The following is a 14,881-nucleotide window of genomic DNA, read 5'->3' on the forward strand; positions in this document are numbered from 1 at the left end:
CCGCATGAGAGGACGGCGTTGTGACAGTGTCCCCTGGAATCACCGGGCAAACCCACAGTCACACTCCCTGTGCCTGTTGTCTGCGGAAGCACCACTCCCGTTTATTTCCATCCTTTCTAAACACATCTGTCTGCTAGCCTGCACTCCCATGTGGGATAATGAGCGATAGGAAGTTACCCTTCACCGTGCAAGGGGTGCCCTCTCTCCCGCTATGTGATTCCTTGTGTCCAGAGGCTAAGGACTGAGCCCCGTGTGCTGGGGAGGGGGTCACCGAGGGCCATCGGCAGACCTCCTGCCCGACCTCAGGCTGCGGGGCTGATGTCAGTGGGTCTCACGACCCCACCATCCTTCTGCGTGCCCGGGGTGGGAAGCTTCTTCGGTGTCCCTGAAAGTGGGTGGATTTAGCTTGACCACAAAACGGCGATCATAACAGATTTTTCTAATGCCTTTCCTGGTCGCTAGGTAACGGTTCCAAGCAAGGTAGCTGTCAGTATGCGCCAAAGAAAATCAGAATCGTGGCTCACGTGACGTCACCATGCCTCAGACTTAATAGAGAAAGTGTTCTTGATTTGCACTCAGGAGTAGGACCCCAGTAAAGGCAGCGTGTGAGCAAGCCACCTTAAAATACCGAGTCTCTTGATGACGCGGGGGTTGACGCGGGTGGAGCGAGCCCTTCTGTGGCCCAGCGCGGCCGGCTGGAGCTGCCCGGGGGCCGCCCCCTTCCCTGGCGTGGGGGGGGCAGAACCGGGGAAGAGGTGTCCGGAACCTGGGGCTCCCCACGCAGGACAGGCGCGGTGGACGTCGGGGCCGCAGCGGGGCCTGGGCGGCTGCAGGCGCAGGGGTGAAAACCCCCGAGTTCCCCGACGCCTGGGCCTTTCACAAGCACCCCCATTTTACAGAAGAAACAGCAGATCAGCCAGAACTCCAGATAAGGGACTCGATAGAAAGGACACGTGCCGCCCTCGCTGTTTCCTGGACCGTGAGCTCAGGGAGCACCACGCTCACCTCCCGAGGAGCTCCCAGCTCCACCGAGTCGACCGGCCTCTCCAGAGAGCCTTGGCCCTGCCCTGCACGGAGCCCCGGGCTTGCCACCCCCAGCCTCGATGGGGCCGCCGTCACTTCCTCCACAGGCCGCTGCCCCACCTGCGCGGCGCCAGCGATCCCGCGTGTCGTGGTTCATTCTGAGCCAGTAACGACTGCCTCCCGTGTTGGCGTTTCCTCTTCCTCTCACGTTCCTGCCATGCTTTTCTGCATTCTTAGTCTGACAGTGAGGCTTATTCTCTGTGCTCCTCTTAATAATTTATGACATAATAATTATTATATATAATTATTACATAAATATATGTGGGTTCTCAAATCAGAAATTATCATTTCCGCTTGGAAAAATTTAATGACAGACTCAATAGTCGTTTTACCTTCTGTGTATGATTTTTTAATTTTCATGCATCAGTTTAACTTTTGAAAGCGTAAACCACCCTTTGCGTTTACACGGAACCAAGTCGAGCGGCTCAGCCGGCTGCACACACACACACACACACGTCACTCTTCCCCAGAAGCATTTTAACCTAGTGAAGTTATACTCCTACTTAGTTACACAAATAGGATTTTATAATTACCTCTTTCAATTTATGAAATCTAGAATCCCCGGCTCTCTCTGCTAGTTTCCTAAATCTTCTCCACAATATTTTCACACCTCGCCCCAGCCCACTTATCCCATTTGGCCACGAACAATCGACATCTGTAAACCCAAACCTCATTTTCAATAAGTGAAGACTGAATTTACATCAGGTAGTGGATTGGCAGAAGTACACACGCCTGTCCCTGCTCCTGGTGGCCAATGATGGTAGAGGCCTTGGATACTTAAATGCCTTCCTAGGTGGAGCCCAGAGACCGTCCTTTATGACGCAGACCACTTCTTATCATTTATTGAATGACTTGTGATGTGATGGCTTTTCCTCCCTCTTCCAACTTGATGGACTCACTTGTTGAGCTGTAAGTAAGGTCTTGTTGCTCAGTCGCTCAGTTGTATGACCGTTTGTGACCCTGTAGACTGCAGCACGCCAGGCTTCCCTGTCCTTTACCATCTCCCAGAGCCTGCTCAAACTCATGTCCATTGAGTCAGTGATGCCATCCAGCCATCTCATCCTCTGTCGTCCCCTTCTCCTCCCATCTTCAGTCTTTCTCAGAATCAGGGACTTTTCTAATGAAGAGTCAGCTCTTCCTAGGGATGATCTAGGAAATGTTAATCTACAACTTTAAGTGCCAGCATGCTTGTGTGGAATCTGAGAGATGATTAAACTAGGTCACTGAGTTTCACATCACCCAGGAGTCTACACTCAGACTACAAGGATGTACACAGATGACAGTCTGAGAGCCATATCAGTAAATTACTGTGAGCTGCTGGGTGAAAGATTGTTGGGAAACTGCATTTTTCACACACAATCTTAAAGGAATCACCCCACAGATGAGTCAGAATCTATCAAGAGGAGGAGAAGTGCATACGCTGGAAAAGTCCCGTAATCCTCTTCTCAGCCCAGGGGCCACAATGCCAGTCACTGGGCAGAGTGACCCCTGAGCCCCTCGTGTGCACGTGGAGCGCTGGGACAGAGCTGTGTCTTTGCACTTACACACCTGAGCCCAGCCACAGGGGCCCCTGTAAGCAGGTGGACCCGGAATGAGCAGTATTCTGTGAAACAGCCGACTTCAACGGAACAGGGTCATAAAGAAAAAAAGAGGAATGTTCTGGAACAAAGATACTTGAGAGATATAACATTCAAATGTGATGAAAAGCCTTTGACCGGCTCCTGGGCCAACACTAAATGTGAAAGGAACGTGAAAGCCAAGCAGCTCTGACAGCAGAGGAGCGCGCTGATCTTCCCAGCAACCGGCTCCAGAGGCACGGAGGCCTGCGGTCCCCATGGAAAAGAGCTCGCGTCTCGAGGAGGCTCAGCGAGCTACCATAAGCACAGAGAAGCCATTCAGCGGTCTCAGGAACACAGCACAGAAACACAATGAGAAGCTTAACAGAGTGATAGAAAAAAGAACCAAGCAGATTCTGGAGCTGAAGTATACAATGAATGAAATGGAAAAAAAAAAAAAAGAACTTTAATAGAAGGCCTAAACATTAGAATGATTCAAACAGAAGAGGGTGAGTTAGAAGACAGAACTTCTGAAACTATTCAGTAAGAGGAAAACAAGGAAAAGAGTGCCGGAAGCACGTGTGACCCTGGGAGGGCGTCAGAAGCGACAGTGTGTACATCATCAGAGCCCAGAAGAAGAGGGAGAGGGGCAGATAGTATATGCAGGGGCAATGGCCGAGAACTTCCCAGATAGGGTGAGACTGAGACATCCCAGTTGGTAAACCTCATAGGTCACCAAACAAATGCGATTTAAAGAGACATTCTCCAAGATACATTATAATAACGGTCAAAAATCAAAGACAGCATCTTAAAAGCAGCAGGAGAAAATAAGCTTATAACTAACTTAAGAAAATGCCCACAGGCTATCAGTGGGTCTCATCAGACTCACAGGCCAGAAGGCGATATATTCAAAGTGCTAAAAAGAAAAAAAACTACCGAGCAAGACTCCTCTGCTAGCAAAGATGTCCTTCAGAAATGAAGGAGGCAGTAAAGCCTGCCCCAAACAGATGAGAGCTGGGGGCTTCATCTCTAGACCCGCCTCCCGAGAAACCTTGAGTTTTTCAGGCTGAATGCTAATTTCGGGAAGGACTCTGTGGCCCGTAGACTGCAGCCACCAGGTTCCCCTGTCCATGGGCTTGCCCAGGCCAGAATACTGGAGCAGGCTGCCCTTTCCTCCTCCAGGCGATCTTCCTGACTCAGAGATCGAACCCTTGCCTCTTGGCGTCTCCTGCATTGGCAGGGGTATTCTTTACTATTGCGCCACCTGAGAAGTCCAGTTAGTAACATGGGAACATATAAAAGAAATCACATTGTCAAATTCAGAATTCTCTTAATACTGTGATATTGTGCTATATTACTCCCTTATAAAGGTTAAAGGACAAAGTATTAAAAATAACTATAGCTACAGTAATTTCTCAGTGAATATATTTGTCAGTACTATAAAAAGATGTCAATTGTGACATCACAGGCGTGAAAGGGGGAAGTAAAAGGGTGGAGTGTGTGCAGTCACGGTCACCAGCACACCTGTACGATGCCTCACGGAAGCCTCCTGGTGACCACATGGCGAAACCCTACCGTAGATACACTGAGTTAAAGAGAAGGGACGAGAGTATTCCACTCTGCAAGACCTTCAGTCCACATAGGACCAGCGAGGGAGGAAGAAAGGAAGACAGGAACTAGGGTCAGACAGGAGGCAGTAGGGGGCGTCTGGAAGTCCTAATATGAATGAATTAATTTGTCCACTCAAAAGGCATAGAATGAGCAGACGGATTAAAAAGCAAAACTGCCTACAGAGAGACTTGCTCCACCAGTAAGGGTACAAATAGGCTCACACTGAAGGGACAGAAAAGATATTCCATGCAGGGAGAAACCAAGAGACAGCCGGGGTAGCTGTGCTTCTGTCAGATAAAACAGACGTTAGAGCTGCAGCAGACGGAGAAGACCACTGTATGATGACGAAGCAGCTGATCCAGCCAGAGGATGTGACCGAAATTAACCCAAAATGGGTTAAGGCTTAAAGCGTGAAACCACAAAACCCTCAGAAAAAAGCACAGGGGGGATCTTGGCACTGATCTTGGCAATGATGTTTTTGGATACAACACCAAAAGCCAGGCAACAAAAGCAAAAATAAATAAATGGTCCACCTGAAACCATCACAACATTGTTATATCGGCGTTCAGTTCAGTTCAGTTCAGTCGCTCAGTTGTGTCGGACTCTTTGCGACCCCGTGAATCGCAGCCCGCCAGGCCTCCCTGTCCATCACCAACTCCCGGAGTTCACTCAGACTCACGTCCATCGAGTCCGTGATGCCATCCAGCCATCTCATCCTCGGTCATCCCCTTCTCCTCCTGCCCCCAGTCCCTCCCAGCATCAGAGTCTTTTCCAATGAGTCAACTCTTCGCATGAGGTGGCCAAAGTACTGGAGTTTCAGCTTTAGCATCATTCCTTCCAAAGAAATCCCAGGGCTGATCTCCTTTAGGATGGACTGGTTGGATCTCCTTACAGTCCAAGGGACTCAAAAGAGTCTTCTCCAACACCACAGTTCAAACGCATCAATTCTTTGGCACTCAGCTTTCTTCACAGTCCAACTCTCACATCCATACATGACCACTGGAAAAACCATAGCCTTGACTAGATGTACCTTAGTCGGCAAAGTAATGTCTCTGCTTTTGCATATGCTATCTAGGTTGGTCATAACTTTTCTTCCAAGGAGTAAGCGTCTTTTAATTTCATGGCTGCAGTCACCATCTGCAGTGATTTTGGAGCCCCCAAAAATAAAGTCTGACACTGTTTCCACTGTTTCCCCATCTATTTCCCATGAAGTGATGTGACCGGATGCCATGATCTTCGTTTTCTGAATGTTGAGCTTTAGGCCAACTTTTTCACTCTCCCCTTTCACTTTCATCAAGAGGCTTTTTAGTTCCTCTTGACTTTCTGCCATAAGGGTGCTGTCATCTGCATATCTGAGGTTATTGATATTTCTCCCAGTAATCTTGATTCCAGCTTGTGTTTCTTCCAGCCCAGCGTTTCTCATGGTGTACTCTGCATAGAAGTTAAATAAGCAGGGTAACAATATACAGCCTTGACGTACTCCTTTTCCTATTTGGAACCAGTCTGTTGTTCCATGTCCAGTTCTAACTGTTGCTTCCTGACCTGCATACAGATTTCTCAAGAGGCAGGTCAGGTGGTCTGGTATTCCCATCTCTTGAAGAATTTCCCACAGTTTATTGTGATCCACACAGTCAAAGGCTTTGGCATAGTCAATAAAGCAGAAATAGATGTTTTTCTGGAACTCTCTCGCTTTTCCCATGATCCAGAGGATGTTGGCAATTTGATCTCTGGTTCCTCTGCCTTTTCTAAAACCAGCTTGAACATCAGGAAGTTCACAGTTCACGTGTTGCTGAAGCCTGGCTTGGAGAATTTTGAGCATTACTTTACTAGCGTGTGAGATGAGTGCAATTGTGCGGTAGTTTGAGCATTCTTTAGCATTGCCTTTCTTTGGAATTGGGATGAAAACTGACCTTTTCCAGTCCTGTGGCCACTGCTGAGTTTTCCAAATTTGCTGGCATATTGAGTGCAGCACTTTCACAGCATCATCTTTCAGGATTTGAAACAGCTCTACTGGAACTCCATCACCTCCACTAGCTTTGTTCGTAGTGATGCTTTCTAAGGCCCACTTGACTTCACATTCCAGGATGTCTGGCTCTAGATGAGCGATCACACCATCATGATTATCTGGGTCGTGAAGATCTTTTTTGTACAGTTCTTGTGTGTATTCTTCTCACCTTTTCTTAATATCTTCTGCTTCTGTTAGGTCCAGACCATTTCTGTCCTTTATTGAGCCCATCTTTGCATGAAATGTTCCCTTGGTATCTCTAATTTTCTTGAAGAGATCTCTAGTCTTTCCCATTCTGTTCTCGGCTATACTCCAACACAAAACAAAAAGTTTAATTAAAAACATAATTAGCTAGAGGGGAAAGGAGGGAAGAGAGGAGAGAAGTTAGGGGTGGAAGCCAGATTTCTCTGAAAGTGTTCAATTTGTGTTTTTATTGATTAAATGTTTGTAATAACTAAAAATTAATAAATAAACTACATCAAAGTAAATAGCTTCTGCACATCACTGGAAACAGTCTACAAAATGAAAAGAGACAACCTAAAGAGTGGGAGAAAATATTTGCAAATCATAAATCTCATAAGGGGGTTGTATTCAAAATATATAAAGAACTCATACAACTCAATAGCCAAAAAAACCCAACCATCTGATTTTTAAAAAATGGGCAGAGGCGGTGACCCTGCACTCTTCTGAAGAAGACATACACACAGCCAACAGGTGCATGAAAAGGTGTTCAGCCTCAGGAATCAGCAGGGGATGCAGATCAACACCAGGGTGATAGCACCTCCCACCTGTTAGAACGACTGTCATGAAAGGCAAGAAATAACAAGTGTTGGTGGGGATGTGGAGGAAGGGGAACCTCTGGGCGCCGTTGGTGGGAATGTAAATAGGTACGGCCTCGGTGGAGACTGCATGGAGGTACTAAAGCTTGAGTAACAGTGGGGCTACCGTAGACCGCCACTCCTGGCAGCTTCTGACCTGGAGCTCCACTCCTGCGCGTCTGACCGTCTAAGGCGAAACCAAGCGCTCAGAGAGATTTCTGCACTCCCACGTTGGCGGCAGCATTGTGCATGTCGGCCGTGACCCAGACGCAGCCTGCACGTCGGTCAAGAGGTGGATGGCCGAGGAAGACGCGGCGCGCTTGCAGTGGGATTCGGCCGTGAGGAAGAGAGCGAGGCCGGCATCAGCACCCGCACACGGGGACCTGGAGGACGCTCTGCTAAGTGACACAAATCAGACAAATAGGATGCGATTCCGCTTATCTGTGAAACCGCGGAGGTCGAACTGACAGAAGAGCAGGACGGTGGTGGCCAGGGCAAGGCGAGGGGGCCGGGCAAGGGGAGACGCCCGCCAGAGGGCAGCGTCCCGCTGTGAGACGCCCTGTGCTCAGCCTGGCGGCGGCCGCCAGCAGCACCGCATCAGAGACCTGAACGCTGCCAGGAACGCAGATCAGAAGTGTCCTCACCACAGACAGGAAACCGTGCTAACTCACCCTTCAGTACGTAAGGGACTCGGGTTGGACCCTTGGAGTGGGACGAGCCCCCGAGGGCACAGCAGCACACTCCAGTATTCCCGCCTGGAGCGCCCCACGGACAGAGGAGCCGGGGACGGCTGTGCGCTGTGGCCCACGGCGTCCCAAAGAGTCGGCTTAGCAGGCACACCCCCTCCTGTGGCGATCGCTTCCCAATATGTAAGTGCATCGAGTCATCACAGCATACCGGAAACTTACGCCGCGGTACACGTCAGTTCTGCCCCAGGAAGGTGGTGCTGAGGTAGCACATCCTCGCTAAATATCAAAATATACATAAAATGTTGGTAACTGAGATTCTTGTGAAACGACAGACGGATGGATGATGAACCAGTAGAAAATCACCCACCTCAGTGTCCAGAGATTCTAAATCTACAGTAAGGAGACACAGCAGATCAGTGAAGAAAAAGACCTATTGAAAAGGATAGTTAATTTCGGCATTCATGTGAAGAAGAGAGACACACATTACTTCATACCTTATCCTCAGAAGACTTCCATATTAATTACACAAATACTTTCCAAGAGAATATATAAAATTACTAGAAGGCAACAGATGACGCACCGGGCCCTGAGCTTTGCCCGCCCAGGACCCAGGATAGCGTGGAGACCCGTGTGCGCCGGGAGCTTAGAAGACCCTCCTGACGTTGCCGCTGGAGCCAGGGGTCAGCGGCCCCCACCGTGCTGAGCTGCTCAGCAGAAAAGCACCAACACACCGATAGTCAACAGGGTGAAATGATCTTTACCTGAGTTTTTAGTAACGACGGAGCACTGGCTTTTATTAATACATAGATTGAAATACACATGTTATTCAGGGGTTTGGGGTATTTTCATGTGCTTTTTAAAAGATGTGATCCTGTGAATAGAATAAGTATTTCTCAGCGCAATACCGTAACAACCTAATAAGAGAGATATTAGACATGAAACAACCGTGAACTCTGAGTTAGTAAAGAAAGAAGTCATTGTCCAGAGGTGCCTTTAGGAAAAAGACTTTCATCTCAGTTCAAAAGGATACCCTATTTTATTAAAGATAATTCAATGGCATTTTTCTAACGGTGGAGACTCTTGAGAGTCCCTTGGACTGCAAGGATTTCAACCCTGAATATTCATTGGAAGGACTGATGCTGAAGCTGAAGCTCCAACTTTGGCCACCTGATGGGAAGAGCTGACTCACTGGGAAAGACCCTGATGCTGGGAGAGACTGAAGGCAGGAGGAGAAGGGGGCGACAGAGGGTGGGATGGTTGGACGGCATCACCGACTCGATGGACGTCTTTGAGCCGGCTCCAGGAGATGGTGGACAGGGAGGCCTGGCGTGCTGCAGCCCCTGCATTCACAAAGAGCTGGACACGACTGAGCGGCTGAACAGCAATGATGGAAACAGAATTTTATTATTTTCATCAAGAAACAAACGTGTAAGTTTGAACTGATTGTTTTCCTTTAAGTGCCTATAAAAATACTTTAACTTGAGCTTGTCAGTATAATGAGCCTTTCAAATCTAGAAATCACAGGTTAAGAGATTTAAAATAAAAGTATAACTCTTGGTCCTGGATTCTCACTGTCTTTATCTTGACAGTTTTTCAGAACCAGACGTGTGTCCCAAACAGAGACCAGCTTCAGAGGCATTGGGGTCTGCAGGTTCCCTAGTGATAGATCCAGTAAAAGATAAAGCCCAAAGCCGCGGCGAGCAAGGGGTTCATCGAGGCCCCAGTGGGCGGGAGGCCAGCCCTGTGACAGGGACGTTCCAGGAGCGCCAGGCGCCTGCACGGGCCTGCCTTTGGCTCTGCCTTCTGACACCCGCGTGCTCACCCCGTCACCCTCCTCACACAGAAATGTCGATCAATGCGCCGTCAGGGACCCAGAGTCTGAATTTCAGAAATCGGACAGTTTACAGAGCAAAATGTGCAGTAGCTACAGTATTGAATATAGTGCGTTCATCATTCTCTGCAGAACCGGGCTCCTTTAAACTGGCAGTGACTTGTGCAACCAGAAGCCACATTTGTCAGCTGTATCTCCATACTGACCACGGGCGAGAGTCAATGTAAAGTCATCTTAATTCAGTCTAAAAAACTGAAATTGCCAGTGACTAAAGAAACCGCATGACCCACTTCACCGCCCAAGGCCAACGGATGGGTGCGTGTCGGCCCCGCCGGCTCCGTGGGCCCGTGAAATCGGGGCACTGCAGCGGGGTCCCCTCCTCGCAGCCCCTGCAGCTCTGTACCCCAGGGGTCTCCAGCCGTCCAGAGTCTGTCGGTGATCAAAGAGAAACTCCGCCTCCAGCAGACTCATTACCAACTTTCAAAAACTGTTCATTTGGCCAAGTAAGAGTTAAACCCAAGCATCACACGGAGGCCCTCAGAATCATCTCGTAAGATTGAAGGGCTGTTTCAACAGCAGGAAAGCTGGAAGTACCTGACCACACACTTCAGGATATTCCTGGACACTGAATTGTTCAGCTCTGGAAGTTCCACTCCACTGAATTCCCTTCTCTCTTCCCCTTGACTGGCCATAGGTGAAAACTTCTCGCCATACCTAGGGACCACTGGCCTGGTTCCCTTCAGGGAAAGGAAGGCTAATCCACAGAAAGGAAAGGCAAAGCGGGGGTGAGACTGTGATATTTTTAGGCACCACACATGAGGAAGTGCTCTTTCCTTTAAAGTTTCAAGACTTCACCAAGATGTATATGTCTTTAATACTCGAGATTAGATTAGCTCCGGCCATTCTATTTTTATAAATCAATCTGTCTTTCTTGTGAAGAACCCTGGCCTTGCCTGCTTGCCCTTCTGTCTCAGGGCGATTCATAAGGGGAATTAATGAGGTCTTCTCCCACCTCAGTCATCCTGCGTCTGCTGGGTGTCAGCAGTCTAGCAGAAGGCAGAGGTCATCTCACTACAGACAGTCACGCTCCCCCAGGCCCAGGCTTTGTCTTGGCAGAGCTGCCTTGCCTGGAATACCCCTGGCACATTCCTGACAAGACGGAACAGGGCAGAGTGAAGCTGCGTCACACCGGAGGTCTCTCAGACACCAGGCAGGGCCGTGCTAAGGACGGAAGGGGGTCGCCTGCTGAGCCCGAGCCCCCGGGGAAGCGTGCGGAGTGACCCTGCGTTCGCGGCGCCCTCTTCGCAGCGACACCGCAGGCCGGGCGCGCTCCCGTGCCGACGGCTGAACCCAGATCAAAGCCGCCCGGGGAGGTCACGAGAGCCGCCGTGCTCACGCCTGTCACAGTGTGTACAGAACGCCCAAGTGTCGCCCAGAATGCAGTGGTCGGTCCTTGAGTGCCTTTGATCCTTATCTGGGAGTTCTGCTAGCATATGTCATATAATTGAGGTATGGCCTTTTATTGCGGCAATTAAAACTTTTCAAATGCATTATATTATCTCCACCCGAGCTAAAAGTCCGGGCCATTGTTTAGAAACCGAGGTGAGGGGTCTGTCAGATGCTGCGGTTGACTTTAGGGACGGCCGCTCCCAGCCCCGCCCCCGGGAGGGTGCTCTAACTTTTTTTTTCATTCCATCTCACCAAACAGCATAATGGTCTTCACGTTTGCTCAGCCCTTTTGACTTCCTTTATCACATAGAGATGGCAAACATTCTGTTGCTAACTTGAAGTGGCTCCAAGCAGCAAGACAGGAGGACATTAAACCAGTAAAAGCTTATCAACGGATTCATTGATACGCTGTAAATTCCAGGCGTTTCACTTTGCTTTTGAGGGCGGCCGTAAGTCAACACATTAGTAAGCAATTGCTGACATCAAGATGGATGCTCAGAGGGGCCCCTGGGCAGGCAGAGTTCACCTGGGCACTTCTGTGAACCCGTCTTCTTGACTCTTTAGCTGGGATGTGCTTGTAAATGACCAGTGATTGCTCTACATATTAGTTACCTGAAGCCGTAACTGTTTAATTTATCAAATAATATGAAATGTGAGGCTTAGAGAAATAGAAGATACTCATTTTTAATGGACAATTTTATGTATTTTGTATGCTTCTGTAGAATTAATATTAACCACTAGTTTGAAAACTAGAAGCCGATCGTCTTGGTGTGTGTGTTCTTGCCTTTCCAACCACTAACGGCCTCTGACCCACGTGACAGTGAGGAGCTTCACAGGAGCAGAAGGATGCTGCTCAGGCAGGAATCTGACCTGTGAGAAACATTTAATAATCGCTACACTTCGGGCGTGGCCCTGACCCTGCCACAGCATAGTCAGTACCCATTTGCTAATTTAACTTTTTTTAGGATATTATTCTTGCTAACTTTTCAATACTTGAAGCGCAAGAGTGAAGACAGTCACACCAGCTCACTCCTAGAACTGCGTCGCAAGTGCACACCGAAGGCTTTTCCGCATATTTATCAACAAGCAAGAGCCCGTGTTACAGGCCAAATACTGATGCTTTATTGAACCTCGGCACTGGAAATTTGTTCAGAATCCTCCCACGCCGACAGGGTCCTCTTCTCAGCCCCCACGAGGAGCCCGCAGGGCACTGCTGCAGAAGGTGTACCCTGGGGGCGTGTGGGCCTTCATTCCTCAGCTGTTGCAGATTTCAAGGCGACGTTTTTGTTGAATGCCAAGGGCCTCCCCAAGATGAAGCGGAGGAGCCAAGAGATAAGAAATACACACAGGAAGAAGGAAGGAGCCCCGGCCACTGACAAGTGTCAGCGGAAGGAGCCAAGAGAGCCCTCTGGGCAGCCAGGCAGAGCGCTAGCCGGGCCGGAGAAGCGCGGCGGGCAGCGGGCGGAGGGAGCCGGGCCGGCCCGGGCAGAGGCCGAGCAGGAAGGCGGCGAGGAGAGGCTGCCAAGAGGCCCGAGGAGGGGAGCCAGGGTCAGAGGCGGAGTGCGGGGCGGCCTGGCGGTGTCTGCCCGCCCCTCCCGCCTTCCTGCTGAGCCGGGCGCCCAGCTGGTCAAGGAACCACGTGGTCCCTCTCCCCGCTGGGCCATGAGCGGCTCCTCCAGGACCCTCTGTGCTTTCACCCCTCACCTGCGAAAGCTAACCGGCAGGGCGAGGGCACAGTGCTTTAGCTTAGCTTAAAGAACCTGCATCTTTTCAATTAAAAAAAATTTTTTTATTGAAAGATAACTGCCTCACTGAATTTGCTGTTTTCTGTCAAACCTCAGCTTGAATCAGTCATAGGTGTACATACATCCCTCCCTTTCGAACCTCTCTCCAGTCTCCTGCCCCATCCCACCCCCCTAGGTTGACACAGAGCCCTGTTTGAGTTTCCTGGGCCACAAAGCAAATTCCCCCTGGCGACCGATGTTACATATGGTAATGTAAGTTTCCCTGTTACTGTCTCCATGCCTCTCATCCCCTCTCCCCAGGTCCGTGAGTCTGCTCTCTCTGTCTGTCTCTCCACTGCTGCCCCGCAAATAAAGTCTTCAGGACCGCTTTCTAGATTCTGTATGTGTGCATTAGAATATGACATTTATCTTTCTCTTTCTGAGTTATTCCACTCTAAATAATAGGTTCTAGGTTCATCCACCTCATTAGAGCTGACTCAAATGTGTTCCTTTTTATGGCCGAGTAATATTCCATTGTGTATATGTACCTCAGCTTTCTTATCCATTCATCTGTCAATGGACATCTAGGTTGCTTCCATGTTCTAGCTGTTGTAAATAGTGCTGCAGTGAACAGTGGGATACATGTGTCTCTTTCAATTTTGGTTTCCTCAGGGTATATGCCTAGGAGTGGGATCGCTGGGTCATATGGTGGTTTTATTCCTAGTTTTTAAAGGACTCTCCATACCGTCTTCCATAGTGGCTATATCAGTTTACATTCCCACCAACAGTGCAAGAATGTTCCCTTTTCTCCACACCCTCTCTAGCAGTTATTGTTTGTAGACTTTTTGATGAGGGCCATTCTGACCAGTGTGAGGGGATAGCTCATTGTAGTTTTGATTTGCATTTCTCTAATAATGAGCAGTGTTGGGCATCTTTTCATGTGTTTGTTAGCCGTCTGTACGTCTTGTTTGGAGAAATGTCTGTTTAGGTCTTTTTCCCACTTTTTGATTGGGTTGTTTGTTTTACTGGTACTGAGTTGTATGAGCTGCTTATATATTTTGGAAATTCATCTTTTGTCAGTTGTTTCATTTGCTATTATTTTCTCCCATTCTGAGGGTTGTCTTTTCACCTTGCTTATAGTTTCCTTTGCTGTGCAAAAGCTTTTAAGTTTAATCAGGCCCCACTTGTTTCAGTTCAGTTCACTCAGTTGTGTCCAACTCTTTGCAACCCCATGAACTGCAGCACGCCAGGCCTCCCTGTCCATCACGAACTGCTGGAGTCCTTCAAACCCATGCCATCGAGTCCGTGATGCCATCCCACCCTCTCATCCTCTGTCGTCCCCTTCCTTCTCCTCCTGCCCTCAATCTTTCCCAGCATCAGGGTCTTCTCAAGTGAGTCAGCTCTTTGCATCAGGTTTCAGCCTCAGTATCAGTCCTTCCAATGGACACCCAGGACTGATCTCCTTTGGGATAAACTGGTTGAATCTCCACTAGTTCACTTTTGGTTTTATTTCTGTTGCTCGAGGAGGAGGGTCATAGAGGGTCTTGCTTAGATTTATGTCATCGAGTGTTCTGCCTGTGTTTTCCTCTAATAAGAGTTTTATAGTTTCTGGTCTGACATTTACGTCTTTAATCCATTTTGAGTTTTCTTTGTGTTAGGAGGTGTTCTAATTTCACTCTTTTACATGTAGCTGTCTACTTTTCCCAGCACCATTTATTGAAGAGGCTGTCTTTGCCCCATTGTATATTCTTGCCTCATTCGTCAAAAATAAGGTTTCCATAGGTGTATGGATTTATCTCTGGGCTTTCTATTTTGCTCATTGATCTATATTTCTGTCTTTGTGCCAGTACCATACTGTGTTGATGACTGTAGCTCTGTAATATAATCTGAAATCAGGAAGGTTGATTCCTCCAGCTCCATTCTTCTTTCTCAAGACTGCTTTGGCTATTCGGGGTCTTTTGTGTTTCCATATGAATTGTGAAAATCTTTGTTCTAGCTCTGTGAAAAATGCCATTGGTAATTTGATAGGGATCACAGTGAATCTGTGGCTTGAGCTTGGTAGTATAGTCATTTTCCCAACATTGATTTTTCCTACCCAGGAACATGGAATATCTC

General features: G+C 48.6%; 1 protein-coding gene across 1 annotated transcript in view; it reads left to right on the plus strand.

Moving 5' to 3' along the window:
• Window positions 1-14,881, plus strand: part of RNF32 (ring finger protein 32) — a 33,358-nt gene that overhangs the window by 13,532 nt on the left and 4,945 nt on the right. The gene's annotated exons all lie outside the window — the stretch shown is intronic.

This window comes from Oryx dammah, unplaced genomic scaffold (assembly GCF_014754425.2).
Source record: "Oryx dammah isolate SB20612 unplaced genomic scaffold, SCBI_Odam_1.1 HiC_scaffold_18, whole genome shotgun sequence".
NCBI classification, from domain to species: Eukaryota; Metazoa; Chordata; class Mammalia; order Artiodactyla; family Bovidae; genus Oryx; species Oryx dammah.